The 9,439-nt window shown below is 38.2% G+C and overlaps 1 pseudogene; it reads right to left on the bottom strand.

Annotated features, from left to right (window-relative positions):
• Positions 1-6,473: 6,473 nt before the first annotated feature.
• On the bottom strand, positions 6,474-7,937 carry LOC122793705 (annotated as a pseudogene).
• Positions 7,938-9,439: the final 1,502 nt, after the last annotated feature.

The raw sequence follows: 9,439 nt of genomic DNA, 5'->3' as shown, positions 1-9,439 counted from the left end.
CCTAACCAGGCATATCCAACAAATGAAATGTCCACTGAGGTTGCTCACTAAAAGAATACAGGATGTAAGTAAAATGTCCTGTGCAGACTGCTTCAAGACCCTATCCCTGTATTCTATCTCCTAAAGGCTGTTTAAGGGAGATCTGTGCCTGGCATGCAAGGCATTTTCAGACCCCACTCTGACGGACTGCCTGCTTATCCACATAACAAACAAACAGCAACAGAAATTACCCATTCTAAAGACTTAAACCTTGCCTGTGATATAAACAGGACATGTTGGAGAGACAAGTATGTATCCCAGAAACTCATTTCTGGAACAGGTTCCACATCCATGTGAAATAGAGATCCTCCCTAACCCAATTCAAGTAGAACTTAGACAATTGAATGGGGAACAGGCAATTCATGCCTGGCTTTCCACCTATGTCTTTAATGGACACAGGCAACCTGTAAATGGTTCATCTCCCAGGCTCCTGCTTGTAAATGGTTCATCTACCAAGCCCCTGTTTACACTTATCAAGGTACCAGAACTTGGCAGAGATTTGGGATGCATGGCTAGGCATAAAAAGACCCTTATGATCGTTAGCCTAGTAAACATCTATGAACCTATGAAACTCATTTTCCCTGTATTTTGAGTTACAAAGCCTCCAGTATTATTGTTGTTCAAAATGCCAGTTTACGCATAGGTAAAAATCAACATGCTGGGTAAATTGTTAGGACAATGTCACTGGCCCTTTGGACATCTACATTCCACTGGTTCCATCCTTAATTTAAGGGTTGAAATGGTGGAAGGCAACTGCCAAGCCAAATACAAGCTTACTACTCTCCCCTCAGGTTCTTGGACAACATATGATCTTTGGTGTTCCTCTCAGGTGAAGCAACATATTGGTCTGATGTACATATTATAAGTAACGTCTGCTATCAAAATGTTCAATATTTGTCTAATCCAAAGTGTTCTGCAGGGAGAAAAGGACAGCATCCACTATAGGCATATAAATAAGACATCTTAATTAAAGTGAAAATATTGTGGTATTCCCTGAAGGGGAGGTCACTGGTGGGTTCCTGTACAATACGTTTATGTTCTCTCTTTCATGCATTCATAATGATTGATGTATTATATATTTGTATGGTTGCCCAACATTATATTTTAACAAACGGTTTTTAAGAATTTGGCTAACCATGATTATTTGTTCAAATACTAGGAAATGTCAGGATGAATGAAAATAATGATTTGACTGAAGTCAGATTGCATATTACTAGGTTGTAGGAAATATCTGCTCTCCCAACTGTTGTGTGATCTCAGAGTTAGTACACATACAAACAAACATGTAATAATATGTAGAGCTGTTGGGGTGCAAGAGATCCATTTCTCCATTCTTCAGATGACAGATGCCCAAGGTCTTGTCCGATTGTAAAAAAAAAACACATAATAGCTGATTCATGTGACACATCGCTTGTCTCGGGTACATTTCCAAGTTTTTGGTAGAAGTGAAGTCTGCGGTGTCACAATGACATAAGGGTATTCAATAAGTTTGCTTTTTATTGTACGGTTCGATATGGCACAAGGTCTAATACTCAAAATATTGACCATTAAAAGTTGCAGTAAAGCTCCTCAAAACTCAGATAATCTAAAAAAGTAATGAAAAACATAGTAAATACTATTTTTACAAGAGGGTAAGCGCCCCTGTACCCCTACATCCCTGCTTTATATATATATATATATATATATATATATATATATATATATATATATATATATATATATATATATATATATCAACTCAGAGATCACACTACAGTGGGAAAATGGCAAATTCTCCAATCCCTACTGTTCCATGATCTTGCAAAAAAATGACAATAATATGCAATCAGTTCAATTTCGATAGGATCTACAAGTTTTTTTTGCAGTTTAACCATTTGCATTCTCGTCCATCTCTATATAAAACTGTATGTATATGTATGCATGTGTATAAAATCTATATGTGTGCATGTGTGTATATATTCTCTTTTGTTTATTTGTTTTTTATGAGAGATACAAAAGATGCTTGAGAGGTATGCAAGACTGCAAAAATCCCTGGGTTTTGAGGAATATGCCCTTTCCCCAATATTGTTCAATTCTGGTGTTTATGTATATAAGCAGTGGGTATTGGAGGTGGTGCAACCCCCCCCAAAATGGGGAGTCTAGAGGGCTTGCTCCTCTGCAAAAATGATTTTTTTTATTTTTGCGTGCACAAAGGTTATTGCTTGGCACGTGCTTAGTAATGTTTCAATGTTTTTTTCCTGTTTTTTTTAGGTTCATACTAGGCTATCTGCCCTAGGGCATTTACAAGCTTAGCCAGAGTGTGTTTGGCTTTCGCCACCCATTTTAAATGAATTTTGCTATGCCTTTTTTCGAGGTTAGTATACTGTGCCTCAGTCTAACAGTGACACAGAAGTGATACCCGGAGTAAATCTTTGATCTCCCATCCACTCATCAAGATTCCCCTTGAAGAGAGTCAATGAGGGACTCTGCCTAACCTGGACTGGGATTTTATTCTAGAGTGAAGGGAGCCTCTGGGTTATGAATCTGTCCCTCCAGCATGTCCTATTTATTTCAGTGCTGAGTTTCAAGTCTCTCGAGCACGTAGCTCGATGGGATTTGGATTTTCCAAGGTGCAGCATGCCCATTAATTCTGGGTTGGACATGGATTTATACGTCAGGCACAGATTGCCTCTGAGCTGGCGGTATGCCACTGAGTAGAGCTGGAGTTTCTTTAACCGGGCAGCATATGGCATCTGTTTGAGCCCTTTGATCCTCTTGGTGAGGTACTTTTGGGGTCTTTCCAGTTGCTGCAGGTGTCTGGTAAGGTACATCCCAAAAGGGGCATTGTACTCAATTATGGGCCTGATGAGGGATGAGTAAAGAGGCACAATGACCTCCCCTGGTCTAGATGTGAATCCCTTCATGATTAGGTGGGCTATATAAAATGTTTTTCTAACCACTTTGGCCACGTGGTTGTCGAATGAGAGATTGCTATCAACTTGGGTCCCCAGGTCCCAAATTACTTCTTCCGTACTTAATGGATTACCATCTATGTGGTAATTTGTGGGCACTTTGTTTTTGCCGAAGGGGATGACTATACACTTTTTGGCATTTAGCTTGAGGCCATGGCTCTGGCACCAGTTGTCTATTTCTATGAGGCCCTTTTGTAGGATGCTTATGTCAGCTGGAGAGTCGATTATGGTGCCCAGTTTGCAGTCATCTGCGAACTTGGTCAGCCACAGTCCTTCCATGTTGGCCTGTACCTCCAAGAAATATATACCGAACAAGAGAGGTCCCAGGACTGAGCCTTGTGGGATGCCAGTTGTAACTGGTTTGGAGTCTGACATGGCTCCAGCAATTCTAACCATGTGGGTTCTGTCCTTGAGCCAGTTTGCAACCCATCTAGTGACATAGGGGTTTATATTTAAGCTGGTGAGCTTATCTATAATGCCCAAGTGGGGTATTGTATCGAAGGCTTTTGTGAGGTCCAGGTAGGCTGTGTGGACCACCTTCCCCTCGTCAATGGCCTTGGTGACTGTTTCAAAGAAATTGACCAGGTTTAAGAGGCAGGATCTGACCTTAACAAAGCCGAACTGGGTAGGATCCAGTGTCTGCTGGTCCCCAATATCTTTATTTATGAGGTCCATGATGATCCTTTCCATAGCGAAAGTGCTTACATTAAATCTTGTTTTGGTTCATCATATAATCTGTTGTGGTGGATTAAGTGGACTTTAAGCCATTCAGTTGCCGTTTTACCCAGTTTGTTTTTTGCTGTTAGTTTTCTGTATTTATTCCAAATAGTTTTCCAGTTGTTTCAGCATTTTAGGAAGTTTTTGAACAACAATTACATTCCTTGTATGAGACCAAAACAAAGGATAGACTTTACAATTTTACATATGAAGAGCATGTTGCAATTAAGAACTTACAAGAATATACTGATACTGTGTTAAAGCAAGCCAATAAGATTGGGGCAGTTGTAATAATGAACAAAATGGGCTATGTTGAGGCTATGAATGAGCTTTTATCTGATGAAAACCCATTTTCTAACACATGCTAGAAGTTAACAAGCTATGATGATGTATATTTTGAGTTCTCTAATTATTTTACTATTCCATTCCCTCCCTGTGATACAATTTTATATGGATTGCCAAAAGTACAAAAAAGTTTGGTTCAACCTCCCCCCCCCCATGGAGCCTATTGTCTCTGGAAGGGGGGTGATCACAGAACCTATCTCATTATATACAATCTGTTCTACGTAAATATCTGTGTAAAATAAGAAGTTACATTTGTGACACACGAGATTTTCTGAACAAATTATATGTATGGAATCAATCTATTAGTATCACTGAATTTTTATTTGTAACATTGGATATTAATTCCTTGCTCCCTGTAATTCCTAACGATTATGGTTTATATGCATTATGGACCTTTTTACACAATAGAACATATCTGTACCCTAAGGACGTAGATAGTATATGTCAGTTATTAGATTTGGTCCTTACAAGTAATGTGTTTATTTTGGAAAGTCAAGTATATTTACAGCACAGTGGTGTAGCCATGGGTACTATGCTAACATTGTACTTAGTCAATGGGAGGATGAGTTTGTTTTTCAAGGTCAACCAGTATTCACAAATAAGGTGTTCTTTTTCAAGCATTTTGTAGATGACATATTTATGATTCGGCATAGAGATCAACAAGAATTTAATCAATTTGTAGAATATCTGGGGAATATGACTAGTTTTTTCAGTTTTAAACTTAGTAGCTCAGAGAAAGAAGTGAATTTCTTAGGTGTAAAAATAATGAATATACCCCAAGGTATTGAAAAATGTATACATAAAAAAGCAAGTCCAAGCTAATAGCTCCACCCATAGGCAGAGTACGCATATGCCCCATATTTTTAAGAGCATAGTTAAAAGTCAGTTTACACAAGCAGCTAGACATTATACGAATGAGTCCAGTTGTACTGCACAAATGAATATGTTAGATGAGTTTAAAGAGAGGGGGTACAAAGATCAAATGTTAAAATCAATTATGACTGAAGTTATATCAAATAGAGATACTTTAGCAAGGCCATATTTTAATAATGTTATGCCTACATGACCATACAGTGAAAGCCAAAAAGATTCCTGCCTTAGATATGTTGCTACATTTAACAGAAGAATGAATGGGGTTAGAAAGGTTATCTCAAAGAATTGGTGTATTAAAACAATTTATTGGTGAAAAAAAAAGTTTTTCTTATAGAACTTATAATCTAAAAAGAAAGCTTTGCTATAAAGAAATGCATTTAATGAATAAAAGGGATGGTATATCAGCTAGTAAGCAAGGCACTTTCCCTTGCTATAATTGTACATGTTGCAGATATATTTGCAAAGAAAATAGATTTATACATCTAATAACTAACAAAAGAGTTCATATTTAAGTGTCCCACTACATGCAATACTGCTACTATTATTTATTTAGCAATGTGTATAAACTGCTCTAGGTTTTATGTGGGAAAGTCCACCTGTAAACTTAAAGAACATGTTTGTGATGATATGGGCTAGTGCCAGCATAGCCAGCTGGAATTCTGTAAAGAATGATATGTCCTTTGAATATCAAACTGATTTGTACAGATGCTTATGTCACAAATGTATTAGAAATGTATGGCATTTGAAAATCAAAATGTTTGTAAAGTTGCTCGTATTAAAAAATGTATCAACACTGGGTCCTGCTGCAGAGAGAAGGAATAAACATGTGAGACTGTAGGTATATAGGTTAGCAAAGGACACTGGAAGATAAGCAGTTATCAGTCTAGTTAGTTTTGGAAAATCCTTGAAATTAAATTAGCTGTTAAGCCATCAACATAGCACCCCACTGTGCTCAATCGAAATGGAGTCAGTAGGTCTGGGAGAGGCCATTGTTTAATAGCCTCTGTAAAGAAGAGGGGAAGTATTGTAATTGTTTCATGGCTCCAGGGCACTGCCATAAACATTTAAATGTGTACTGTAGCCGTCTATGCTAAATACCTGTCTCAGCTTCAAAGGGGATACTGTGAGAACCTAAGAGTCAGGTGACCAGATGAGATAATTCTGCCACCCATCTTGGAAATTATGTTTTAAATATTACAGTGGGAAATCTCTCAGTATTAAGTATTCTGTCTTGGGCTTGACAACAAGAAGGACCATTCACCACATCATCTGTGTTCCTCTGTTAAGTAAGCAGGGAATAGTAATTCTCCTAGATTCAGTCAAGAAAATATAGTGAAGCTTAGTGTAGATATTGTTTTTTCTTTATTTGTCTGAGTCTGTCCATCAATGTTTTTTTTCAATATTTCATAGGTTCATAGGTGTACGTTCACTGCACACAAAGGTATTTAGTCATGTCATTATACTACTTGCAGCATTATTCTGATTTAAAAACTGTTGCCACCTTTGCTGTATTCCATTCTTGTGAGAATTAGGTGTACCAGCTGAACCCTATTTTCGATCAGGAATACCTGCTTTGTTTGGACTGTTAACACTTCCTGTCAAGGGACAGGGTGGGGCTGCTACTCTTCTTCCAGCACCCCAGCACCAATGGTGCTGGATTTCCAAGATGGAATTCCTTCTTCCTTCAAGTCTGTGTCCGTAGTACTGGTCTGGCTTCTCTTTGGGTAAGCAACTACTGATGGGATGGAAGGTCCGGCATGATCACTGAAACGCCTCTGCTTCTCGGCAGAAGAAAAACTTCCTTGTACTTTGTAGTGCGATGATTGTCCTGTGCTGTTATCGAGGTCACTGCTTGGCCTGACTTTAGCTAAGGAAAGATTGCTGCTGGAGCTGGAAATCACTTGTATCAAACTCTGTTGATTTTCTTCCTAGTAATAAGTAAGTAGCTGTGATTTCATCATACATCATTTTGCTAAGAGATTCATGAATTTCTTTGGTGGAATATCCCATTCTACTATAATGTCTATTATCTTCTGGTCAGAAATATCTAACTTTGGTTCTATAAAGGGCTTAAGCTCATCATCTTCATGCCCCCCCATTGATCCAGCTGTCCTTCATAGTTTGTTCTAAAGTGCCTCTTTTGGAAGGATTTAACACCAGGAAGCATTTGAGAAGGTTTTTACAGTCTGTAAACATATATAAAGAGATCCTATACTTCCCTCTTAATACTCTTCCACTTAGCTCATTCAACTTTTGTCCATCAAATGATAAGGATCCACTAACTAGAGTATACAGAATAACACCTAAACTCCACACATCCACTTCAGGTCCATCATATTTCTTCCCTTGGAATAGTTCAGGTGTAGCATATGGTGGGCTCCCACTGAATGTATCCAGTTTACTGCCAACTGTAAACCCATTAATGAAGCTAAAATATGCTATTTTAATGTTCATATCAGCATCTAGTAGCACATTTTCAGCCTTAAGATCTCTATGTACAATTAGTTTCTGATGGCAGTACTGCACCACAGAAAGTATCTGGCGAAATTTAGCTCTGGCTTCCTTTTCCTTCCTTCTTCCATGAGCAACCAAGTGGTCAAACACTTCACCACCATCCATTACCAAGTACAGCATTTTCTCTGTTTCAATTACGTCAAAGAGTTTTACTATGTTTGGATGATTTGCTATCTTCGTTATTCATACTTCCCTGAAGAGCTTTTGAAGAGTAGTAGGATTCAGCTGTGCTTTGTCAATTATTTTTGTTGCAATCTCTCTGCCTGTAAGAACATGTCTTGCTAGTTTAACTTTTGCAAAGTTTCCCTTTCAGATTGTTTTACAGAGCCGATAATTTTCAATATGTGGTTGCTCATCAGCAGAAGCTATTGAATTCCTGCAGCGAGCTGATGGGTGTCCCATCCAAGTTGAAACCTCTGAATGTCCTTCACCTCGGGAAGTAACAGTTTCTGTATCCTCTTAATTCACTGTTGGTACCAGTGTCCTAGATGTAGACATCTTCTGTACAGTTCTGAGTTTTCATTATTTCTAGCACTGGTAGTTTATACCAGAAACAAATTGAAGAATGCAGTGTGCAATATTAAAGTGAAAAAAATAGTTACAAAGTTACACTAGTTGCTAATCCTCCTAGATCTCCTCTCAAATACTGTTTAAACACAGTCCAAGTACCTCAGACTTAAACTCTGGCTGCTGTGTATCCCAACTCTACCGAAATGAATGTAGACAGGCCGCACAACACTTTACTTTTCCCTGTGACTTGAACTCTGTGGCTTACTGTAAATACATATTCAGTATTTTCATGCTCTTTTATTATTTATTACTATCTATATTTAACACTTTTATTGTGGCTGGTCCTTTTAGAAATTATTTAACATTTGAGAGTGCTTATATTTATTTGGTGACACTGTGTGGGCCACTCCTGAAGGCCAAGCTGTCTTGGTCAACTACTACCATTTGTATTAGTATTAATATTACACAGTATAATTGGACACCCTTTGTTAAGGGCCTTAGAGTAGTTTATTGTGGATTGCCTGGTGGCAGTGATAGCTACCTTATACTCTGGGCATAGGGGTCACAGCTAATAAATCTGTACCAGACTTTCCCAAGTGTGTGTGTGTGTGTGTGTGTGTGTGTGTGTGTGTGTGTGTGTGTGTGTGTGTGTCTGTGTCAAATCAAATCTCACAGAGTATGTGTGTCAGCTACTTTGAGCAGGGACATGAAGCACTGGTCTCACAGAGAGGGTACTGGAGGACTTGGCTTGGACACTTGATTGGGGACCTAACCCTACAGTTGTACTGGTGGGGAGTAGTATTGGGGACCTGGAGGGAGACAGAGAGATCCAGACCCTGGAATGAGTGTGTTCCCTGTGTGTTCTTAAAGGAAATTGTGCTTGACGCAGAGAGGGATCTGCCTTTGGAAATACTGAGTGTATCCATTTGTATTCCGAGTGAACGTCCCTCTCCAGTATTAGTAGTGAGGATTCAGGCTCCTTGATTACTGACTCAGTGTGGGGATGTCACAGTGTTATAACACATAGATCAGAAGAAATGTTACAATTAATGCTCTATTTAAACATATACATGCAGATAGTCAGGACCATGAATTTTTATTTAGGGTGATAGATATACTATATAGAAATATTAGAGGTGGTGATTTGAATAACACCTTAGAATCTAGAGAATTTAGCTGGATAGTTGGCTTGCAGCCTGACCATGCACCGGGTATTAATGCTGCAGTAAGTATTAAACCAGTTTTGGTTAGAAAACAGATGCAATGCAGAGAAAAATGGATATTTATTGTTATATATATATATATATATATATATATATATATGTATTCATTTACTGTTATATTTTATACAAAATGTTTTGTAATGTGGTTTTAAGTGTTCTTTTTGAATAATTGTTACTTGATTGTGATTGGGGTTGTGTCACACGTGATTTTATTTGAATTCCCTTAAAATGTGTCTTAATTGAAGTTATTACTTTGTACCACAGAAG

Source organism: Protopterus annectens, chromosome 2.part0 (assembly GCF_019279795.1).
Source record: "Protopterus annectens isolate FY-2018-M chromosome 2.part0, PAN1.0, whole genome shotgun sequence".
NCBI lineage: Eukaryota > Metazoa > Chordata > Ceratodontiformes > Protopteridae > Protopterus > Protopterus annectens.
Note: the sequence above shows the minus strand (reverse complement) of the source record. Positions and strands in the feature narration are given on the sequence as shown.